Raw genomic sequence first — 25,273 nt, 5'->3', positions numbered from 1 at the left:
TCATTTTATCAAATCATCTGCAATCATTCAGAGGCAGAGCATTCCTGTTTATAAGGGAGTTTATTCATTTGCTAGGGCTGCCATAACAAATACCTCAGACTGGGTGGCTTAAGTAACAGAAATGTATTTTCTCACAGTTCCGGAGGCTGGAAGTCTGAGTTCAAGGTGTTGGCAGGTTTGATTTCTTCTGAGGCCTCCCTCCATGGCTTATGCTAGATGGCCGCCTTCTCACACGGTTGTCCCTCTGTGTTGTCTGTGTCCAAATCCCCTCTGTTTCTAAGGACACAGGTCATATTGGATTAGGGCCTGCCCTAATGACCCCATTTTAACTTAATCACTTCTTTAAAAGCTCTATCTCCAATTACTGTCACATTCTGGGGTACTGGGGTGCCTCCACCTATGAATTGGGGGGTGCAGGGGGCACAATTCAGCCCCTAACAGCAGCCATCTTTCCAGCTCAATGCCCTGCCCATAAGTCAGTGTTTGGTAAATAACTGTTGAATGACTGAATGAAGAAGTATTAACCAGAAGTTCTACGATGAGAGGAAAGAGCAGGTATTAGGAGCAAATGTGTGGCGATGCTGTGGCAGTGACTGCGCCACTCCGAGAAAATAGCAATCTGAGTTTTAAAAATAGTTATATCACTGTTACCCACGAAGGAAAAAAAATTCTAGATCAGCCATAAAGAGACAAGGAGAAAGGACTTGGATAATCTCTCTCTGAGGCTAATCTCATCCGTGAGGACACAGATGAAAGTACACATGCAGACATCTCCAAGATCGCTTGTATCATATGTGAGGATTCAAAGCTGGTGGAGAAATTGTCATCTGTTCTGAATGAATGAAAATGTTAGGTTGGAAGCTCCTGTAGTAGATTTTGTTTACTATAGACGCCATTGTTATTTCTAATGCACTCACGCCAACAGGAAATGTCTTATGCCAGATGCAAAATATTTATCAATTTTACATTCCCCTCATATTCACAAAGTTTAAAAAAAAAAAAAAGCACCAGGTGAAGTAAATTGGAAAAGATAAGTGATACAGTCCCATTATCCATTAAATATTCAATGCTGGCTTTGAAAAATATTGTAACATTGTAATGTAAAGCCAATTTGGATAGCATTTTAATATGATCTGAGGCTTTTGAATAATCATGTTATTACCAGCAGCTGCATTTATTTGATTAGTGAGATGACTACTTGGATATCTTCAACAAAATACACTGAAAATATATTTCTCTGGTGACTTAGATGTCCGTTTGTACAGCTTTCTCTATGATAAGACAGTGAAAAGACACGAACTTACTTTGCTTTTATGAAAGTGATGACGAATAGGTCTGTCACTGATGCACATGGCTGTGTCTTTGTGTGGTGTCAGCAGTAGCCCTGAGCTAGACCAGATCAAAGACCCTGCAGAGCCATGAGGTATATAAATCTCCAGAGTCTCGACTCACTCAACCAACCAGCAGCTCCATTTTGTGCCACAATCTTCATAATGAGATTTTTTTTCTCAATGGTACTGGCTTCGTGTTAACCCTCAGAGGCTACTCTGGCATGTGCTACACACTGGAGCATTTCATTCTGAACACTTGGTTGGTAGAGTGACCTTCCAATTCTCTTTCAAAGTCACTTCCTCTGAAAAGTAGAAATCAGGTGTGACAATAAAATGGTAGGTGACTTGAAATCTTCTTTGTGTACCCATGTTTCAGAGGTCACCTCCTTGGTAAACAAATGTCAACAGATGCCCAATCTTTGCCTCACTCCCCCCTCTGTGTTATTTTGGCTGTTCATTTATTTCAGCTCCTGCTTTTCTTCAAATATGATCAAGAAAAGCCCATCCCGAACTAGGTTAAAAATAAAATGCCTAACATGCTTTTATTTAACTTGACTTTTGTTTCTTACATATGTTGTTAACAAAACACTCTTTATATTTTAAAAAAGATTATATTGAAGTCAGCCTATCAGAGATGCTCTGACTGAAAGCTTGCTTCTCCTCTTGAGTACACCGTGGTTTAGTATTGTTGCTGCCATTTTACTTTGTTTCCTTTGTACTAAATAAGCATCTTGTGGAAACAGCATCCAAACCGCATTAGCATCCAATATTTCTGAAACAACCCTTTGCACTTGTTTTCTAGATGCATGAAATTGATTATATTGGTAGAAAGGAGCTCTATGTCCACTTGGACAAACAGCTACATTCTTCCTAGATGTGCCATAAAGGATTGGGGTCCATCCCTGCCCCACTGGAGGCAGCCTATTCTGCAGGTGATTGAGGTTGTCTGAGAGCAGACTTCCTGGGTAGCGTTAGGAGCCTGGAGACTGATGAAGGAGGGCCAGGCTACCCTGGTACAGCGCTGAAACAGAAAACTCTATTGCCAAGAGCAAAACCCATGCTTTGTAGCCAGATAGGTACAGCTAAATGTCCCTTGAAATCCCAGTGGATGTTTTTCTTTCTTTTGATCCTGTTTCTTTATAAAGGGAAGACCAAAAGGACATTTTGTTCTTGCCCACAAGAGGAGCAGCCATTAGCTTGTGTATCATAAAAGCTCTTAAGTTATACTCTGAAAACTGTTGGGTAGACCCGAGCCCCCTTGCCTGAGGTTCTGTTTTTTGCTCAGACCAATTGCAATATATGCAGCTCCTGTAAAATGAAAGAGCCCATCCTACCTCTGGGAAATTTGGTGGCATGTTAATAAAGAATTAATTCACTTTAAATGCTTCCTCCTGTGTTCTTATGCCACCCATTATGCTGGGAAATCCAGCAGGGTCCCCACACTTAAGACATCCTGAACAGCACTATTCTCAGACTTCAGCATGTAACAGAGTGACCTGGAGGGCTTGTTAAAACACAGGTTGCTGGGTCCTTTCCACTGAATTTCTGATTCTTTAGCTCTGGGTAGAGCCAGAGAATGTGCGTCTCTAACAAGTTCCCTGGTGATGCGCACATGGGTGGTTCAGAGACCGCACTTTGAGAAGCAGTGCTATCGAGTGGTAGAACTAGCCACACTCCTATCCATTATTTTATGGTTAGAGGTTTAGGAGACCTTATTTTGAACTTATGAATGCAGTTTCCTTATTCCAGAGATTGGCATAACTCGTATACATGACCCCTCACCTTATTGTTGCACTTGGATCGTTGGTATCAAAAATAGTAATGAAAACAACAGTACCTAATACACATAGAATTTTACAGTTTACAAAGCCTTTTTCCTTCTGTTACCTCATTTAAGCTTCTAGATAACCCCAAGGCTTATTTTTTATTTTTATTATTATAATAAATATTATTATTAGAGAAAATTGAGATTCAGAAAGAGTAGGTGTCTTGCTTAAGGTCAGTGAGGGAGTAGAATCTGGATTGTTGTTACCAGGCTAATTCCAGAGCCTTTTATTCTTCAAATGAGGGTATTCAAACTCACTGTCCAAGGAGGACATATGAAATGATCATTTTCAGAAAGCCAATGTTAAGAAGCTCACCTTCCATGAGCTGCCTTTCCCTAAACTGATTTACCTTAGAACACACCCTTCTTCAAGAGAGTTGTAATGCTCACAAGTGTCCTCAGCTGGTAACCTTTAGATTCTGAATAAGTGGCAGTTCTAAATATTGGTGTTAGGTCAGTGGTGTCCAAACTTTTTTCAACGTTTTTCACCAAGCGCCATATGCGGTAAAATACACAAACAGCTGGGCCACTCACTCAAGGTGAAGTACGTATTGCCTCACCTGGTTTATTTAAGTAAATTAAATATATTTTTGGAATTTGCTGCGGGCCAAATAAAAATGAATTGCGGGCCTCAGTTGGCCCGCAGGCCGCAGTTTGGACACCCCTGGTGTAGGTGGTGGAAAAGTAAATGGCTGCAGTGAGCACATAATAAATCTTTTTGCTGTCGGGTAGCTTATAATTCTTTGCTTTTAACAAAATTGAAGAAGGATCTAATCAAGTAAGTTGGTAGATCATTACCAACGTTTGATAGATAACTACGAGAACTTAGAGTTCATAGAATTGAACAATGGAGCTATAAGTAAAACTCTTCATTCACATTTACTTATTTATGTGAATAAGAATTAATGAAAAACTCTCTCATTTTAGCAATTAGTAATATTCACCCATGGATATGGGAACCAATTGGGGAAAATTGACCTCCATTTTGTATTATTAAAATATATACTTCCAATAAAACTATTTTTATTTGAAAATTGTCACAAACTTATAAACTATATAATACATTTTATTATATTGATCAATTGTATAATAATTATCGTAGTTCAGTAAATGGTTTTTATCACTTAAAAAGCTTGTGATCACAGGATATTGTTTTACATTTTACATTTAGAATGTGTGTTTGTTGCAAAGAAGTATAATATGTTGATCAATAAAATCACAAATGCATGAATCGTGCATAACAATATACTTACATTAGGTTAGAATTCTGTGGGGAAAGTGGAATGGAATTTCAAGTTCAAGGAGAAAAGGGGATTATGTAAATTTTCTTTTAATCAAGAGATTGTCCCTGTGGTTACTAAGTGGCTGGTGACAGTTGCAAATTGCTGTGGTATTTTAGATTCCCTTGGCTCCATTTTAAAGAGTGACATTATAGTTTTATTTGAGGTTGTCATTATTTATGTCAAAAACTTCACCCTTAGCAATATATATACATATATACATATACATATACATACCCAGAGTTAAGATGGAAATTTAGAAATCAATTTCAATTTGGAAATGTGGGAGAAGAATGGTTTTTCAAAGTTCTTTGGGATTAGGTAAGCATAAAGTTGAGTTCCACATTCATCTCTGATTCCTTGACACAGAATAAGCTGCAGACATCCCCAGAGAGTTAAATGTCTTTGTTTACTTCCTTTTCCCACCACACATTTTCCCATCCCTCCCCTAAATCTTACCATTCTTACCATGAGGATTTCATCTTTGTGAAATGAATGTTTCTTAGTTATTTATTATCACTTAGTTATTTATGATATTGTGATTTATAATAAGAAATATATATTTGGTCTTTGATCCCATTCCTCGTACAGAGTTCCTAAAACCCGTGGAATGTCCTAAGTGATGAATGACAAAGGTGTCTTGTATTAATGAAGTTACTTGGAAAGCACCTAAGGATGGGGGCTGGTTTCAAATGGAACCAACATTGTGATTGGAACTTCCAATCCCAAACCCCCTCCCAGACCTCTAAGAGAGGGGAGAGGGGCTAGAGATTGAGTTTAATCACCAGTGGGCAGTGATTTAGTCAATCATGCCTATGTAATGAGGCCTGCATAAAAACCCAAAGGATGGGCTTCAGAGAGCTTTCATGTTGGTGAACATGCGGAGATTTAGGGAGAGTAGTGCTCCAGGAGAGAGTATGGAAGCTCCGAGCCCTTTTCCCATACCTTCCCACCCATCTCTTCAATCTGGCTACTCCTGAGTTATAATCTTTATAATACACCAGTAATGTACGTAGTAAGTACCGTGTTTCCCTGAAAATAAGACCTAGCCGGACAGTCAGCTCTAATGCGTCTTTTGGAGCAAAAATTAATATAAGACCCGGTATTATATTATATTATACCCGGTATTATGTTATATTTTATATTATATTATATTTATTTTATATTGTATTATATTGTATTATATTATATTATATTATATTATATTATATTATATTATATTATATTATATTATATTATATTATATTATACCTGGTCTTATATTATAGTAAAATAAGACCGGATCTTATATTAATTTTTGCTCCAAAAGACACATTAGAGGAGGGCCGGATGGCTCAGTTGGTTAGAGTGCGAGCTCGCAACAACAAGGTTGCAGGTTCAATTCCCACATGGGAATGTGGGCTGTGCCCCCTGCAACTAAAGATTGAAAACGGTGACTGGACTTGGAGCTGAGCTGTGCCCTCCACAATTAGATTGAAAGACAACGACTTGGAGCTAATGGGCCCTAGAGAAGCACACTGTCCCCCAATATTTCCCAGTAAAATTTATTTTAGAAAAAAAAAAAGACGCATTAGAGTTGATTGTCCAGCTAGGTCTTATTTTCAGGGAGGTGGGAGGTGGGAGGTGTGGAAGTCTCGTGGGACTGAGCCCTTAACCTGTGGAGTCTGATGCTATATCTGGATAGATATTGTCAGAATTAAGTTGAATTGTAGGATACCCAGCTGGTGTCTGAGAATGGCTTAGATGGGTGGGAGGAAAAACGCATTGTAATTGGTATCAGAATCCTTAATCACCAAGTGGAAATCGTTAAGCTTTACCTACAGGCATGATTTAATTTAGAAACAAGTATTTCCATGTATTAGAAGAATAAAAAAAGAATTTTCTTTCTCTCTTAAGATGAAAAACCACTGCAGAAAATTCTCATTGTTTTTTGTTTTTGTTTTTTTAACCTGAACTGCTTTTCTCATCAGATTTGGCAGGAGGTCAAAATGTACACATCTAGCCAGCAAAGGTGGCAGAATAACAGCATTAGCACTTCCTCCTTTTTCTTTCATGCCTCTGAAGTGTTGGTGGCAGCAGGTTCTGAGAAGCCCAACTGGAATGAGACATAACACAAGCATTATTACTTCACAACCTCCATATTTAGCTTTATGATGTGTCTCTCTCTCTTGATCTCACTCTTTCAGCCCTTATGAACTGCCTGTTTTCCATGGAAATTTCCAGGTACATAAGCTAATATTTGATGCACATATACCCGAATATTCAATGTGAAATACACAGATTGCCCTCAATGTATTGTGAACCAAAATTCACATATCAAAAATCTTAGTGAATGAAACTCTTACTTTCCCCAAGACTCTAACTAAATCTTCTCATGGCTTAATTAAATACTAATAATTGTACTAAATCAAAAATTTTAATTATGTTATCTCTGGGTGATGAAACTTAGGTGATTTCCTTCCTTTTAGATTATATTCTATATTGCTTGAATTTGCTACATAAACATGTATTGTTTTCATAACTAGGAAGCAACAACAATAGCAAAACTGCTATTTGAGGATGAAAGAAAATGATCAAAAGAATCCCAGGTACCTGACCACTGCAGTGTACACATGAAGCTGAATAATACTGAACGTCAACTATAATTTAATATATATATAGTTACAGGATGTGAAGTACAGCACAGGAAATAGAGTCAATGGAATTGTAACAGCTATATGCGATACCAGAGGGGTAATAGATTGGGGGAGGAGGGTTATCACTTTGTGAGGGGTGTAAATGTCTAATTATTACATTGTTTTGTACACCTGAAACTACCAAAAAAAAAAAGAGAATCCCGGGCAGGTAAAGTAAATCAAGTCCACCCCCTTTCTAGGTCATACCAGACAAATGAGACTCTCGGGATTGCTTTGTATTTGCTTTTATAAGGCCCAATGGGTTTTAGTTTGTCTACAATTTTTAATATTCACTGTCAGCAAATTCTCTGCTAACTATAGATTTCAAAGGTTTCCCTGTCCTATGGGAAGAGGAAAAATAGCTGTTCGATATAATACTAATAATCACTCTTAATATCATTCAAGACCATTACTAAGTTCTGTGGCTCTCTCCACTAATTTCTAATAAGTCAAGGTGACCAGAGATTTTTTTCAGATATAAGAAAACTTTTATCCTGCTGGGAATTATCAGATCCATAATGCTTTAAAGCTCTTAAGATTATGTGTCTGCTTTAATCTTTTCTGTTTAATCTGTTATCCCAGACAAGGATTTCTGAATGTATTCTGTTGTACTCTGGTTATAGTCATATCATCTGGTTAGATACAAGACCAGTGGGTCTTGAGACCGTCTTCCCAAGTCCTCCATTTCTGTCCCACACTGGCCGCGTCCTCTGCCCTGTCATGTCCATGGTGCCCCTTTTCCTCGCCCCTGGTTTTTAGGGTCCTTTTCTCCTACTAGTCCTCATAGAATCACATTTACTTTCTTTACTATGACCCCAGAGTTACCCCTGGGCCCCACTGTTCCAGCGTGGATCTGTGTCCAGGTAGCTAGGCATTCCTTTGCTCTATTAGTCTTTGCCCACCCAAATTCCAGACTGTGGATTGGTTTCAAATAACCCTTACATCTGCAGCACCACACCCATGCCCACTAAAACCAAACACCCTCACCCCGTGAAATCTTCACCTGAGTGGTCACACCAAGCCACCCTCCAGCTCATCCCTTAGTTCCTGTGGAGCTGCTGGGCCGTAGAAGAGGGTCTGCCTCACTTCAGCCCTTCACATCTGAAGCCACCTCTGACCAAATGCCCAGAATCATCTAGTCCTTCTTGCCTATTCCTTCACCCTGGCTCCCTTCTCAGAACTTCCAGGAAAAAAGAGCACTCATTCTCTTCAGAACTTGGTATGGGAATGAAATACACTGTCAGGTTGTTTTCCCTGATCCCTGCCTTTCCAATCTTTGTATTTATCTCCCCTGGTGGGTTTCTTGGCCGGTTGAATTGAAAGGTGCAGTGGTTGCGTTAGAATTCGAATGAGTGAGAATTCTGGAGGACACGCACCGGTCTGAATTGCTTCAAGCTTCCCCCTCAGACTTCCAAGTAAAAGTCACCAGGGAAGAGGCTTTTAAAAGCAGCTCCTGTTTATGTATCTTATGAACCCAGGGCGCCCCCGAGTGTCAGTTAGCGTTAAGCACAGTACACTGTTAGAACACTCTAGAATGGATGAATGAGAGTAATGCACTTTTTGCTTTGTGATTCGTTATCAGTCCTATTTTTCTGCCAGACGCTTTCCCTGACTTTGTCACCTCTGGAAACTGAGTCTATGGGTGGAGGGCTCATGAGGTATTTTTTTAAAACTCACTTAGGTTTGCCTTTGTGTAAATTGGACTCTGATTGAAGGAGAGCAGTTTCCACAGAAATTCCTTTCCCGCCAGGATCTCTCCCACTCCTGAATCTTTTTAAATTATCCTCCTCTTTAAAATGTCATGATATTTATGTTTCCAACACCTTCATAAAACTATTAAATACCGGCCGGTTCACATCTTCACTTTGCCATGGGAAGGCTAAGGCACTTACAAAGCAGACTTGACAAAGTTTCTCCTTGTTATCAGCCTTGTTAGTTTCTAAAATTGCACCTACACTTCAACCTGCCGCCTGCCAAACGAAAATGACTTCTAAACACCTTTTTAAAAAACTATTTTCCTTCATCTAGCTTTATATCCAAACACCCCTCCATTTTGTTTATTTAGTCCAGTTGTCAGCCTTCACAGCCCACCAGCCTCCAGACATGGGCAGTATAGAAACAAGTGTTCCATGTGCAACAAAATTCAAGAGTCACTGAGTTAAGCAAAGAAATTCCTTGCTTTCCCTACTTATTTATTAATCTCATTAACATGTTCTAATGTTATTTATTAAAACCTCACACTTATTGCTGCCTCTGGAGCTAGATAGTCTCTATAGCTCAAGTGTGTGTGTTATCTGAGCATGTCTATAAAGCTGGTCTGTGTGCCCATAAAGACGCTGACTGCTTAGGACAGGTGGAGCCACCTGAGATAGAAAGATACTGAGGAAAAAGAGAGAGACTAAGAGATAAGCCTGGCCCAGTGGCCCAGTCGAAGAGAGGGGCCATGGAGATAGTACAGTTTCGGTTCCCTCAAATTTAGCTCATCCTTTTTTAGTACGAACACCAGTGAGAGGCAACTGCAAGTAAACCAAAAAGGATATCCTTGAAGGAGTCATTTGAACTTAATGGTGCTCAAAATAGGAGAATGGGAATCTTGACAGTGGGCAGGGGAGGGGTGCCCCTTGGGGTCCAGACCTGTCAGTAATGTTAGAAGGACCAGTGTCTGGCATAGCAGAAGTGACCTCAGCACTGGACAACATTGGTTATAATCCTTTCAAATTAATCCTCACAGCAGCCCCATTATATAGACAAGGAAGCTGAGTCAAAATGGATAAGTAGTATTGTGCTTCCTGAAAAAAAACTTAAACGTATAATTATATGATCCAGCAATTCCACTTCTAGGTAGATACCCCAAAGAACTGAAAAATATTGAAGAGAGATTTTTGCGTCAGTGTTCATAACAACATTATTAACAATATCCAAAAGGTAGAAACAACCCAAGTGTCTACCAGTGGCTGAATGGATAAACAAATGTGGTGTATACACACAATGGAGTATTATTCCACCTTAAAAAGGAAGGGTGTTCTGACATATACAACATGGAGGAACCTTGAGGACATTAAGCTAAATGAAATAGGCCAGATACAAAAGGACAAATACTGTATGATTCCACTTAGGTGAGGTGCCTAGAATAGTCAAATTCATAGAAAGAGAAAAAATGGTAGTTGTCTGTGGCCGGGAGGGAGGGGAAATGGGCAGTTAATCATTATAGAGTTCAGTTTTGCAAGATGAAAAGAGTTCTGGAGAACGATGGTGACAATGTGAATGTACTTAATGCCACTGAATTGTACACTTAAAAAGGTTAGAATGGTACATTTATGTTATGTATCCTTTCCCACAATAAAAACCTATAAGAAAAGCAGTTAAGTAGCTTCCCCAAGGTCTCACAACTAGTAAACAGCAGAATGAAGTTTCAAATTCAGGTGACCTGATTCAGAGCCTGATCTGCCCACCCTATCCAGAGATGCTTCAAAGTTGGAAGGTGGTACCAGCAAGCAGGGCATCTTAGGGCTTTGCTGAACATTGAAGGCCTATATATCTGACAGTGGATTCCCAAAAGAGAAAAACAAAAGACACAACAAGGCGATTATACGGACACTTGCGCGTACATATGAGATGTTCCCTGGGCACCCCCAGAAATAGTAGCAGAGAGGCTAGACAGGTCGCAATAACAGATGGGGGATGAGTGGTTGATGTGGTTATTGTAACCCAATTAAAAAATATATATATTGTAGCAAAGAGAAATAATGGTTATAGAGGCAAAACTTTACAGATGTGTAATTTACAATTAATACATACATATGAAGTCCAAGTACAATATGACTATTTTTAATTACTTGGTGGCCTACACCTTGCATACATTTTTGACTTGGAGGTTATGTCACAATGCAAAGTACCCTTTTATTTATTCCAGTCTACTTAAGATGATTCAACAGATTACATTTTCAGCCTCTGGAATTAAGTAGAGTACATGTTATAAACAAATATGCAGAATATGTAATAAATACTGGAAGAGGGGTGAACATGTAGATCACTGCAGGAATACCAAAGACAAAGCCGTCGATTCTGGGCAGGTCTGTTGCAGTCAAGGGAAGCTCTAGAGAAATGACATTTGATGTGGGTCCTGAAGTGTTCACAGGAATTGTCCAAGCAGATAATAGGGCCGAGGAGAAAAGAGCCTGGGCTGAGGCACAAAGGGCTGTGCAAGCAAGAGAAAGCAATAGGGTGCGACTAGAAGTTGTGTTTCTTATTGTGTAGACCGGGAACACATGCATGAGAACCACCTGGGGTGCTTGTTTGAGATGCAGATTCCTGGGCCCCACCCCAACCCTCCTAAACGGGACATTTCTAGTAACAGAAGCTGGTAATGTGCATTTTCAACACTGTCCCCTTGTGATTCCATTGCACACAAAAATGCAGTGGAGAGCGTCACAGAGGTGGAATGGGGAGCATATGGTTGGAGATGATGTGGCGAAGTAAGCTGGGTCCAGATTGCAAAGGGCCTCGTACTCTAGCTGTATTCTGCAGGTAGACAGAAGGGGATTAACTAATGAGCAAATCTGGACAAGGGGGAAGGAGGAAGGAAATGTGGAGGCTGCGGTAAAGCATTTTACTGTTGATGTGGTTTTACTGAGCCATCCTCCAGGAGACGGATAATTAGCTAGGGGGTGCAAAAAGTGATCACGCAGGAAGAAAGAAGAGGTGAGTTGTTGTGGGTGGTGGGTATGAGTGCTGAGAGAAGGAAATGAACTTTCATGATCATGGTATCACTGGGTACAATAATGGAAGGGAACAGAAAAGTGGACTGCAGGAGGCAAGAGCTGAGAAGGACCCAAAGACAATGAATATATCCCAGAATTCTAACCCAGTATGGGTCCCTCCCTCTGACCATCCACAGCTTTATTGGAGTAACCTTACAGGGACATGTGGCTGAAGCCAGGTGCTTTTACTAAGAATGCTGCTTCCCCATTGCTGAAGATTAGCAGGAAATTTTAAGAGTAAACCTCCCCCATGAAACAAGAATACAAATGCTTTGGGAAATGCATCGTTATTGCCCTTTTTGTGTGGTAATAACCATTTATAAGTTGTGAGTGTTATTAGAAAGCATTTGATGGAGAATGCTACCCTCTACCAAAATCCCTGGAGAAAAAATATTTCTTTGCTTTTCTTGTATGCCACTTTCACTTGTTTTTCAGGGTGCATTTAAAAGTACATAAGAAAAATGACAACCCCTAGAGGTCAATTTTATAGCAGAACAATCAAAGGAGGTTATAACAATAAAAACTAACATAAAAACAATGCATTCATGCAGGAATAAAATCTAAAGCCTTCCGAAAGTCTATTCCCAAACCCCTGTTTGAGAACAAGCTTCAAAGTATCCTCGTTAGCTCTATTAGCTTTGAGTACCTGTGACAGGTACAGTGATTAGTTTACAGCAAGATCTCTCATCCTGGGCACTCTTTGACAGTTTGGGCTGGATAATTCTTTGGGGTTGGAGTAACTGTCCTGTGTATTGTAATTTATTTAGCAGCATCCCTGGCCTCTGCCCACTAGGTGCCAGTAGTAAACCCTTCTCCCCCAAGCTCATGAAATCAAAAATGTCTCCAGACATTGCCAAACGTCTCCTGGGATATGGTTACCAAATTTAGCGAATAAAAAACTCAGGGTGCCTAGTTAAATGAGAATTTCAGATAAACAACAAATTATTGCTATAAGTATGTCCCACATATTTTATGGGACATACTTAGAATAAATTATTTTTTATCAAGTTTAGCTGGTGGCCTGTATTTTAGTGGCCTCACACACATCATCTGGCCACTCCTGGGGTGGAGAGGTGGAGGAGCTTGGAAACAGGATTGTTATGTATTAAGCAAGATAATGTGTGTGAGGCGCCTGGCACAGGGTGGCTGCGCTGTACACACTCTGGGAACCTGCTGCGGGCCTCGAATCCATTCCACCTATGTCCTTCCTGGAGGGTGCAGTTGGTACTGAAAGCTTCCTGTCCTTTACCAAAACTGTATTCGGAGTGAATACGCTGTCACGAGGAAAAGGGACCCCCGCATGTGAATCTGTAAGTGCTGGGAACTGACCTTCCCGTCAAAGCTTGTTTTGTAGCCACCTCTGCTGGAGCAGCAATGTGCTTGCACCCTCATGCTTTGTCGCTGTGGCCTGCCTGAGTTATTAGATCATTTCTCCCACATAGCAGCCAAAGAAGGTGATATGGAATGAAAAACTGCTGCATCCGTCCAGACTCGCTTACTCTGGGTTTGATTTTTGTGGCGCCATAGCCCTAGACAGCCATTCCCTGGGATGCACCAGGACTCATCATTTCCACAGTCGGTAGCAGCAAGGAACTTCTTTCTGGGCCGAGATTAATGACCCAGGCAGTCAGCCTTTCCAGAGAGCAAAGGTGAAATTTAACTCTGGGTGGATGCCTGACATTTTGAAACAAAGGGGGAGGAGGGTGGGTGAGGAGACATAGCATTTGTATGTCTCCTGTGGGTCATAAATCCGGGTGGGCAAAAGAGAATTAGGTCTCTGCCAGCAACTGAACTGATTTGGGCTGCTGCATTTTCTCTTCAGACAATCTGAAATGAAACATGCTTTCAAGATGTATTGTAAGAAGTGCCCCTTTGAGTTATATATCTGCTTATTAAGCCTTAAAAGTTTTATTTTTCTAAAAGAAAATCCAGTTTTTATAGCGCAAGTATTAATATTGTCCATGAGAAAATACATTCATTGCTCTAGAGGGAAGCCCCCCTTTTCTATCTGGCTGTTGGCAAGTTATAACTTTAGAAGCTGGGGAAAATGGAGAGATGCTGGTCAAAGGGTATAAATTTTCAGTTATAAGATGATTAAGTCCTGGGGATCTAATGTGATAGTTCTATATGTGTCATGGTGACTATAGTTGATAATTCTGTATTGTATACTTGAAATTTGTTGAGAGTAGATTGTAAGTGTTCCCTCTACACCATTAAAAAAAAGTGAGAAAATATATGCGTGAATTAACTTGATTATGGCAATCATTTCACAAGGTGTACATGTATCAATCATCACATTGTACACCTTAAATAAATACAATTTTTATTTGTCATTCATACTTCAATTAAAGTAGAAAAATAGTAGACCACACACTGTGCTGTGAAGCAAGTTCCAACATATTTCTAACAACTACCAAGCATGTGCTCTTTCCACAAGGAAATTAAGCTACATATCAGTTACAATAAATAAGTAAGTAAGTAAGTAAGTAAATAAATAAATAAATAAACCCTCCATATATTTTGAAATTAGGGACTATAATAGATATGTTTCCAAAAAAATCATTTTTAAATATATTAGGCAAACTCTTTGATTTTAAAGGAATCCGAGAGTGGGTTCTTTATTGATTAATTAAATAAGCATTTGTTGAATGACTATTCTCTGCCATTTTCTTTTACTAAAGATGAGCAAGATATGACCTCTGCCCTCAAGAAATAGACTGGAGGTAAATAATCCCTCTCTGTTGTGGCTTTTCTCTGTGTCAGGCAGTGTGCTAAGGGCTGTGGGAATTCACAGGATACTAAGATAGCTCAGCGGGGGAAGTAAATACCTTTTAATGTGTCCGGAAGAATTTACAGAGGATGTTCATCTCTACTTGGTTAATAGAAGACTGAATTTAGGAGTTGACAAGGGTGGGGAGTGGTAAAGATACCATGTTTCCCTGAAAATAAGACTGGGTCTTATATTAATTTTTGCTCCAAAAGACGCATTAGGGTGTATTTTCAGGGGATGTCTTATTTTTTCGTGTATGACAATCTACATTTATTCAAATACAGTCATGTCATCTTCTGGAACATCGTCATAAAGTACTAAATGCGTCCATCTGGCTGACGATCTGAACTGGGGCTTATTTGGGGGGTAGATCTTATTTTCAGGGAAACACGGTACAAAGCTGTTGCACAGCAGGTAGCAAAGGGCAGAAGGAGGGATTTGTGAGGAATGAGCCTGGGAGAGAGGCAGGAGTCGGGTCTTGGTGGGCCTTGTGGCCTCTCTAAAGAATCTGGACTCTATCCTGAAGGGCCAGCGGGGAACCACTGAAAGGTTCTAAGCTAGTGAGTGATGTGAGCAGATTTTTATTACAGAAAGATCTCTTGAAAGTATATGGAAGATAAACTAGACTAGGCAAATTGGAAGCTGGGAGCTCTATTAAAGAGAGGTGGTATTATTATAAAATTATTTAGCAGCAGGGTGTTGGCCATTCAGAAGAGAGGAAGGCACTGGAGCCAGGTGCTACCCCTTCCATTGCTGGACAGTGGAGAGATCAAGGCTCGAGCGCTCAGGGCAATACCCGTGGCATGCGTACTTCAGTATTTCAGCAGGGGGCACAGCCGTACAGCCCTGTGCCAGCTGCAGATCAGCCCTATTAGGGTGACGCACACAAAGGAGGACAAGGGATTCAGCTAAAGCAGGGATGGAGAAAAAGGAACAGGTTTGAGAGAAATACAGAAAATAGAATTGCATTTCTCAGTGATCAACCGGACATAGGGAAAGAGAAGAGTAGAGGCTAACTCTCATATTTCCGATCCGGAAGGCTGTGAAGAAGGTTGATTGTCTCCACCTGGGCTGGGGCCTTTCAGGAAGCTTCTGATGGCAGTAAACCTCGGGACATGAGGTGATCTGAAGGCCGTTCTCTCGTGGGTTAAATTGGATCCACGGGAGCAATATCTGGCTCTGGGGCTAATAGACAGGACCTCTCCAGAGTTGTATTTCCATCCACTGTACTTGGAAGCAAGGTGTGATGTCCCTTCCTTGAGGCACAATGCCCAGAAACCAGAGCTCCCAGGTCATTGTGTTTGCGTGCATTTTCCAGCCAGTTAAAATGGAATTTGTTTGACATAAATGACAAAACTCTAAGGGTCATTTTGGGCCAGAGTCATGAGCTAAGCAGCTGTTTCACTTGTCAAGTGTTAAATGATTTGTTCTGGATCAGAGGCTACAAGGCAAGAAGTGGGACTAGAAAAAAAGGAGCAGGTAGATGGGTCAGCAGTTAGCCGAGACATACGAGCGTGACCTTCGGCATCAGCAACAAAGAGCTCTTGGGCTGACCTCTGTTGTCAGAACACTTGAAATGTTACAGCCCCTCACCCCGGGAAAAGCTCTTTCACCTAAGAACTGGTTCTACTATCATTTTTGTGCCACATCATTAAAAATGTGGGAATGGACAGAGAGTTTTTGTTGATCATGAGCAAGATCTTGCTGAGGCCATGTGCAAAGAACAAAAAAAGTCTTGATCTGGAATAGAATAAGGACCGTGAAGTTATATGGAGCACTCTTTAGGAAAAAATAAGTAGTTTCAAGACAGCTACTTTGAAAGCAGATTGACTGAGCTGCTAATACAGAGAATAAGTATATTATTTTGCTATAAGCCCTCTACCAACCTTTATGCACTTGTGTCAGAACTAACGGCAGTTTACAAGTTTGTTTTGCTAAGTTTTAAGTGTTCTGTTTCTTATAGTTCTATAGTGAAGAGAGATTTTCTTGTGACCTCATCTGCTCCAGGCACAAAATCTTAGAATCAGAGAGAACCCTTAGCCCTGGAATGAACTTTAGACACAATTAGTCTGACTTTCTACCAATGTAAGAATTCCCATTTTTTTAGTTTTGTTCGCAAAATGAACATAATTGATTCATTGTTTTTATCCATGGACGTCAGCTTACAGAAGAGTTGATATATTAATATAAATCTGCAAACATATATCATTCATCTTAAATATAAAATAATGAAGGAAAGTTAATGCATGTCCCTAAATGCTATGAGATAATAAATATGCATATGTACAATGTATACTTACAGAGTAATGAGCTGCCTTTATACACATTTATGATACAAGCTTCATTTCTATATGGTCAAAATTTGACTATCCTGTAGGTTATTATAGTATGTACTTGTATAAAAATCTCTGATAAAATTTTGATTGACCTACATTATCATAATGTTAATACCATATTATTTTCTGTCTACAAAAGAAAATTCCAAAGGACCTTTGTTTAAACACACACACACACACACACACACACATACACACACACTTTATGCTATCAGCTTTTTTCAAACCCTTATTTCTCATTATTTCTCTCAGTGGAGTTTGGGAAGCACCATGCTTGAATGAGTTTTACATGCGTGCTGCAGGAATTCTTTCTTATTTGCTCTTTTCATATTTGGAGCACTCACAGAAGATATTCCAGAAAAAAAATAACCCTAAAAAATAAGCCCATGACTTTCTGAATTTCAAAAGCCGCCATAAAATTTGCTTCTTCGAAAGCATGGTTAGGGTCACATGTCAGACTCAGGAATCAGCAACACAACGTGACTTCCTTCTGCTTCTGCTGTTGAACGCTCGCTCTGTGCATTCCAAATGGCAGGACCAGAGCTCAGAAACAGAAATAGAGAAACTACCGTAGCAGGAAAGGTCAGCTGATTGCTTGGGCCTACTCTTAGAGACAGATGACTACTGCAGTTAAGTGGAATTTAACCTTTGGACCTTTTCCCTAGGATCTATATAATTCTAGTCGAATTTGTTCTCACTTCCTGAAGGCATGATTATGTGCTGCAGGCAGATCCCTGCCAATTCTTTTTATTGCTTTGTGTATCACTGTTGGCAGTAGTGCTTACACAACTGTGGCTCAAGATGCAACTGGCCTCTGCCCCAAGAATCCAACAGATTTCAAGATTAAAGGTCTGAGAAAATTGTTTTCTTTCCTGCCTAAAGACACCAGGGTAATCTCTGGCACTTTCTCAGTTGCTTTTCATAAGTAAACACTGTAGTGCCAATGTTTAGATTCGTCACAATCAGAATTAACATTAGTTTAGTTCTAAAAATTGTATGGATACTGAAGAATGTCACAATTATCATTCCAATGTCCTTATCTTCCCTCTTTTCCTATTGACCTTGTGTTTCAGAAAACAAAGGCTTGCAACTCTGAAAAGTTTTCCCGCTTTTTGACTAAAAAGTAATACAAGGAAACACAAAACTCAAAAATTAAAGAAATAATAGTGGAAGTGAAAGTCCCCAATTAGCTCCCACTCCCTACCCTGAGTAACCACTTCAAATAGCTTAGTTTATTTTTCTCCCACTTGTGTTCTAGATATAATGATATGTTTTATGTATATATAAAATGCAATCACTAATATTTACACTATTTTGAAAAGAGCGTTTTTCCCACTGGGCAATGTAACTTGGACAGTTTCCATATCAGTCCAGAAAGATCTACCTCATTCTTTGCTGATAGTTACATGGTGTTCTACTTACTATTTCCCCACACACACGTTTCTTTTTTTTATTTTTTAAACAAATGAGAAACAGGTGAACATTTCCGCTGGTATTAGCAACAAGGACTGTCCAGCTGCATCTGGTTGGGTCTTACGGAGTTACAGATGATACTAGATGCATGACAACCTGAGTTTCTAGCCAAGGATTAATGTTCCATGCAGATTCGATAGTATTTATATTTTAAACCAGTGGTACGTTGAGGGGATAAAATTTTATTTCTGTAGGAATAAAATCAGAAATTCATCTGATCATGGTTCCCTTCCTAAGCTTGTTGGCCACTTGAGAAAGTAGTTTTGACCCAATTTTCCAAAGAGAATTATAGTTAGCTTATGAGTGAAGAACACCAACAGATATAGGTGATTTACTTCTTAGCTATTGAGAACTGATCTCACATATACTATGTATTTTTACTAATATTAATTAGTATCGGATTCATGTTTTAGAACATTGGATCTGTGTCTCACACCTAAAGTCTGCCCTCTTACCAAAGACTATGTCGTTGATAACATCACGTAACTGGCAACCAAATATATATAGATCAGTAAAGCGGGCGCTAGTTCACCAGCGCAGTAGGGACAGGGCCCAGGAAAGAGCATGAAAGCCAGTATTCTCCTGCGTGCATCACATACTTCTGCCTTGGCACCTTGAAAGAGTTCAGACAGGCCCATGGGGAGGCAGCTGGTATCTGCAGTCACAGCGCATATCAGCTTGAGGTTGGTAAATGGCCTTGATTATTATGCAAGACACATAACACTCTTCCACACTGATTAACACTGTGCAATAACTGCTTTCCAGAACACCCTCCCTAACTGAGAGGTCCTTCCTTGCGTGGAATTTATATGATACGTAGATAAATCCCTCAACATGACACTTGAATGCGTATTTGTAACAAAATCCAAAGGACAATTAGAATCACCACCCACACAAGAATCATTTTTATTTTTTAAGACAGAAAAGGTGTGGTGCTAACGTAAAGGGCTCATTTAAGAGAATCCGTTTTACTAAGTTCAGATGAGTGTCCTAAAGCAACAACCCGCTTTCCCAGTTACATGTGGCTTCATTTCACGCGCTGGTTCTTCACCCCATGTTGATGTCTCCGCACTTATGATGTTCGTGGTTGCGGTTTCGTATCACTCTCGAATTCAGATTTGAGCCGTCTTGAAAGGGAGCTGAGGGGGAGTCCCAAGAATTCATGGCTGAATAGTTGCGGTGGTGAGTCACCCCTTCATTCTTTTATTCATTTTTAATCCAGAAAATGGCATTTTTGTTTTACAAAGCATAGGCCAGTTCATTTCTCAAGACCCCCACTGTGTCTATCCTGCTTTCAGGCCACAGGACATCACGCTGCCCCCCACCCTCCCATCCCCAGCAGTCTAAACGGAGAGTAAGTTTGGACTCCCTCCTACCTGCTGCTCTAGGGCTCTCTTCCCTCTCTCCAAGTCACCCAGTTGTAAACCAGCTGGAAAGAGTTGGGGGTGCGACATGGCACAATCAGTCCTGGCTGGTCTCATGTACTTAAGTGCTGACTTGAATTGTACCTCTAAACCAGATGTTAGAAATTTAAGAATGTGCTCTCTTTATTCATGGACCCAAATCAGAAAATGAATTTGTCTGGGGCTCTTGAGAGAGACACCGCCACCTCTTCTGTACTCCCACTACACGTTCTTCATAACCTGTTCTAGCACAAGTTGTACTATTTGTGTGGGTGAACAAATCTGCCTTTTTCACTGGACTCTCTATCCTAAAGGGTAGGGGATGAGTCTCATTGGCCTCCACGTCACAGCACTGTGACTGGCGTATATGAATAAAAGTATAAATAAATGAGCAAAAAGTAAATCAGGATATCACTCGGCATTAAGGAAATGCAAATAAATTAAAACTGTGATGAAATACCACTACACACCTATTAGAATGGCCAAAATGTTGAAAAATAAAACTGACAAAAGTGGTGGAAAGGATATGAAGCCGCTAGAATGCGCATATACTATTGGTGGGACTTCAATACGGTACAGCCACTGTGGAAAATAGTTTGCCAGTTTCCTATAAAGCTAAACATATACTTATCATGTGACTCAACGGCCCTATGCCTGGGTATTTACCCAAGGGAAAAGGAAAACTTTGAGACACACAAACACCTGTCTGAAATGTTTATAACAGCTTTATGTATAATTACCTGAAACAGGAAGCAACCCAACTGTCCTTCAACTGGGGGGGGGGGGGGTAAACAAACTGTGATATGTCCACACTCTGGAATACTACTCGGTGATGAAAAGGAGCAGACTATTGATACCTGCAACAATCTGCATAAATGCATTATGCTAAGAAGCCAGACTTAAAAAGCTGCATGCAGTATGATTCATTTATATGACATTCTGTAAAAGGCAAAACTATAGCCACAGAGAACAGACCAGTGGGGGTACCAGGGTTAGGAATAGAGAAAGGGTTGACTCCAAAGGGGCAACCAGCAGGAATGTTTGGGGTGATGGAACTGGTCTGTGTTCTGATTATGATGGTGGTTACACAACTGTGCGTTTATCAAACTCATAGAACTGTATAACTAAGAAGTACTGCATCTTGCTGTGTATAAATTACTAATTTAATTTGAAAAAATACATGAAGGGTGTTTTGCTGCTTAGTGTGAATTCAGAAAAAAGTCAAAAGAAGACCTGAGTACCTACTGTCTTAGTAGCCTGCAGTGATTTTTCACATGTTCATGTCCACACATACACACGCACTACGTGTAAGTGTGTGTTTTCGTTTAACAAACATTTAAAGAAGAGTTGTTATGCCCCAGGGCTTGCTGTAGGCAATGGGGATACATTGGTGAGTAACAAAAGCTGAGTTCCTGCTCTCATGGTGGAGAGAGGGACAGATTGCAAACATGTAAATAAACATGAATATGACAGCTTTAGACAGAGATAGTACTGTAGAGACAATAAAACGGGCTTTGGTGAGAGAGAGTGGAATGGAGTGTTTGGGCCTTTCTGAGGAGAAAACCTTAAACTGAGACATGGACAGTGTGAAGGAGGCATCTGTGCATGCAAATATTCAGGCAGAGCATTCTAGGCAGGGAAAGTATCAGATGCAAAGACCCAGAGGGGACTACATTAAGGACAAGATAGACTGAAAAACTCCCCATTTCAAAACTCAGAGAAAAACTGGCTAAAATACAACAAACATCCTTTTAAGCACATGAGTGAGCTTCCAAGGAAATATGGGAAGCCCCTAAGATGCACTTAAGCTTCATACGTTCAAAGAACTGGCAGCAGATCAGTGGGACTCGACCAGGCAAATGACAGGACCAGCAGGAGATGAGCTCAGATTCGTAGGTAAGACTCAGCTTTGGTCAGCTCTGGAGCCCATGGGAAGGCACTTGGATTCATTCCAGACCTATTGAGAGATGTCAGAGGCTTTCAAGCACAGAGTAAAGTGCTCCTGTTGACATTTCAAGAGGATAAGTCTGGCTGCTGTCAGGACAGTGGCCTGGAGAACCAGGAGAAGCAGAGAAAGGAGAGTCAGGCTCCTCCTGAAGGTGAGGGGAGAGTGTTGCCAGCTGGGAGCTCTGCAGTCCTGTGGCAACAGGGAGAAGTGGGTGGCTTTGAGATCAATATTAAAGAACTTGCTGAGACATTGGTTGTTGAGGATAATAAGGGGTAAAAAGAGGCTTGAAGGATGAGATCTTGGTTTGGGGCATGAATATCTGGGTAGCTGGCAATGTATCATTTACTGAAATAGAGACGACTGAGGGAGAAATAAGAGTTTTCTTTCATAGCGGAGCAGGAAATCAAAAGTTCCGTTTGGACACAGTCACTTTGAGATGCCCGTTAAGCATCCCTCTGAAGATGTAACAGGCAAGTAGAGATAGGCTGCTGGAGCTCTGGGAAGAAAATAGGTTAGATTCCAGAGAAAATGATATGTAGATGGTACTTAAAGTCATGGGAACACATGAAACCACCTGGAAAGAACACGTAGACAGAGAAGAGGACTGGTGACCAAGATTTGGGGTGTACCAACTTTCGGGGTCAGTCTGAGAAAGAGCCACCTAAGAAAACTGGAGAAAGTCAGTGAAGTGGGAAATTGGCATATGTAGTGATGAAAATCCAAGGGGTGGGGGAAGTTCTTCAAAAAGAAGGGCATGATCAATTATATGGGATGATTTAGAGAGTTCAAGTATGATGAGGAAAGACAAGTGACCTTGACTGGCATAGTTTCTGTGTCATTATGGGACAGAAACCTATTTGGGGTGAGACTATCGGATGAGAAAGTGGAGACAGTTGCTATAGGCCATTCTCAATGGTCTGTGGTGATGGGAACAGAGGAATAGCTAAGCAGCTGGGGACGCATGTGGAGGCCAAAGGAGGGTTTTTTTCTTAAATGGTGAAGACAGATGGAATGACCCATCAAGTAAAGTAAGAGAACAGGATGATGCGGGCTGGAAGGGAGGGATGGATAATCACGGGAGTTCTGTCCTTGAGAGGATGGATGGCTGGGCTCGAGGCCATGTGGACAGGTTGGCCTTAGGAGCATGGACAATTCATTCGCTGTAACCAAAGGAAGGCAGAGAGATGCAGGCAGGTCCAGGGAGGTGGGGAGATTCAGGTGATGAGATACATGCAATTCTCTCTGTGTTTATTTCTCAACAAAACAGGTGTTGAGGTCAAGTGCAAGGAGTGGAGTAGGCTTCCAGAGATTTGAAGACTGAAAAGGAGTACAAGATAGTTTTGTAGACTTGGGGAAAATCATATTACAAGTAAATGGAGAGGGAAATGGGTGGATGACACACCCTTTATGTATTGTGAGACCACCACAGTGCATGTGCACACACAGTCCCCAAGCAAGGGACCAGAGAGACTTCACAGCTAATGAAGTAGTGTCTGAATAGTAGTGAATAAGCTCAACGTTAGCTGGTGGACGAAAGAATCGCCACCTGAAGAGACTACATTCTAAGTTGAGGAGAGCTGGACTCTGGACCAGCTAGTTCTCTTCTGGGTTTAGATTGTATTTGCAGTCAGGTTCCTCTGTAGTCTGAAAACTGCTACATTGGGATCACACTACGGTCCGTTCCTCCACCCACTGATGTGATGTTCGGGAAAAGTAAGTGTGAAGGGCAATATTCCTCAGACCACTGTCAAGAAGGAGCCTGAAGTCCTTGGTGAGGCATCTGGACAAGTCTGAGCAAAAGCAAGGAGCCTGACTTTTCATAGGGAACAGCTGAAATCCTCCCACTTATTTCAATCAAGTGAGTAATAGAGCTATAACCTACAAAGAGAAGTGTGTTGCTTTCCTACTGCTGCCATAACAAAGCCACAAACCGATTGGTTTTAAACAATACAAATTTTTATCTTACAATTCTGGAGGTCAGAAGTCTAAATGGGTTGACAGGGCTCCCAGAGGCTCAAGGGGAGGACATGTGTCCTTGCCTTTTCTAACTTCTACAAGCCACCTACATTTATTGGTTTGTGGCCCCATCCTCCCTCTTCAAAGCCGGCACTCTGCCATCTTCAAGTCTCACTCCAATCTGACCTCATCACATCTCCTTCTCTCACTCTGACTCTCCTGCCTCTCTCTTTCCCTCCTAAGGACCCTTGTACTTATGCTGGCCCAGCCATATACCGTGTTTCCCCCCAACTAAGTCCAGGTCTTATATTAAGTTGTGCTCCAAAAGACACACTAGGGCTTATGTTCAGGGGATATCATCCTGAAAAATCTGCTAGGGCTTATTTTCCGGTTAGGTCTTACTTTCAGGGAAACACAGTAACATGGGATAATCACTTTATCGTAAGATCCTTCACTTAATCACACCGGCAAAGTCCTTTTGCCACGTAAGGCAACATAGTCACAGGTTCGGGGCGTTAGGATGCCGACATCTTTGGGTAGGCAGGGAACATTATTCTGTCTACCACACGGAAATTCCTGCTCTATCCACTAGTGGGATTTTCTCCTTAGTTAAATAATCTCATTAAAAAAAAAAAAAAAAAAAAAAAAAACACCTCACATTTTTGTTTATAAAACTGCATCTTCCGAACTGATTTATTTTAACAGAGACACCAGAGACCTTTCCCTCTCGTCTTCACTCTTTCCTCATGCTGTAGCCTGAAATTTAAATACTGCATTGGATTAATTTAGCCATCTAAAGCTTTTATTTTTCATCTAATGTATAATAATAAGATCTAGGGATTTTTATAAAGAAATTCTTTATATGAAGCTCTCAGATCAAATGTGAACAAGGCATGTTTTGTCTGTTCCATCATAGAATTTCTTCTGCATTTTAGATATTTGAGACTTGTACTTCTGCTACATAAAACATGGAGATTAGACATCTCTTCCTAAAGTTGACAGCATAGTTCATTTAGCAATTTACATCATCCTCATATATTAAAGTCCCAGAAAATATTTATTAATCTAAAATTGATATAGCATGTTTATGTTATTTGTTAACAAGTGCTGTGTTTAAGAGTGAGAGTGTGCATGGACATGAGGCCGCATGTGGTATAAGATTCTGCCTCAAATCCTGGTGGAGAAGATTCTGATATGTAACTTTAGCTTTGTGCCCTTGAAGTTATGTCACCTCCAGAATCTCACTTGGCTCCTGTGTAAACAATTAAGAATTATACCACTTTCCTGGTGATGGGGTGTAGGACCTGACGTTTGTTTTTTAGAAAGCCATATAAATAGCAAGCTTTGCCAAAAATTAAAATTTTGCCTCACATAATTCATCTATGGCTCTCTAAATCTCCTCTCTGTTTTCAAATAAATTTGATATGCCTCATTATTTCTCATTTAGAATCATGTTTGAATTTTACTTTCAATCGTTTTATATTCATTTAAGTGTTGGCTTTCTTTTAGTTCACAA

The 25,273-nt window shown here is 40.5% G+C and overlaps 1 protein-coding gene across 1 annotated transcript in view; it reads left to right on the top strand.

The window, feature by feature from the left end:
• The window catches only part of SV2C (synaptic vesicle glycoprotein 2C), a 183,128-nt gene that overhangs the window by 116,344 nt on the left and 41,511 nt on the right, over positions 1-25,273 (top strand). The gene's annotated exons all lie outside the window — the stretch shown is intronic.

Source organism: Rhinolophus sinicus, linkage group LG03 (assembly GCF_036562045.2).
Source record: "Rhinolophus sinicus isolate RSC01 linkage group LG03, ASM3656204v1, whole genome shotgun sequence".
NCBI classification, from domain to species: domain Eukaryota; kingdom Metazoa; phylum Chordata; class Mammalia; order Chiroptera; family Rhinolophidae; genus Rhinolophus; species Rhinolophus sinicus.
This window is presented reverse-complemented; position numbering and strand designations above follow the sequence as displayed.